The sequence below is a fragment of the Chrysochloris asiatica genome, unplaced genomic scaffold (assembly GCF_000296735.1).
Source record: "Chrysochloris asiatica unplaced genomic scaffold, ChrAsi1.0 scaffold00033, whole genome shotgun sequence".
Classification (NCBI taxonomy): domain Eukaryota; kingdom Metazoa; phylum Chordata; class Mammalia; order Afrosoricida; family Chrysochloridae; genus Chrysochloris; species Chrysochloris asiatica.
The window spans coordinates 261,499-262,043 of NW_006408551.1; positions in this window are offsets into that span (position 1 = coordinate 261,499).

A 545-nucleotide genomic window follows, 5' to 3' on the forward strand; every position below is an offset into this window, starting at 1 on the left:
TCATACTTTGGACATATTGTCAGGAGGGAACAGTTGCTGGAGAAGGATATCATGTTTGGTAAGATGGAGGGTCAGAGAAAAAGAGAAAGACCCCCAATGAGATGAATTGGCCAAGTGGCATTATCAATGGACTCAAATGTGGCAACAGAAGTGAGCTTGGCCCAGGATCAGACATTGTTTTGTTCTGCTGTGCATAAGGTTGCTATGAGTCAGTGCCAACTCGATGGCACCTAACAACAACAACGGTTTGGTCCTGGTGGGGGAGCAATACACTAGAAGGGGAAGGGGAAAGGAAAATTAAGGCGTATTGGAGAAAAGTTAGGCAGGTTTACGTATGCTAAATGGAACAGAGGTAAATAACGATCTGAACACAAACGTGGAACAACAGGGCTCGTGGATACAAAGATTGGGGCTTGGTTTGAACGTGTAAAAGTGGGGAAATGATGTTAAGATGCTTGGCTGTTTGTTGAATCTTGGTTTCCCTTGCCTACTATTGTAAAATAGATGCTTGAAGGGGAGAGAGAGGAATAGCCAGAAACATCACC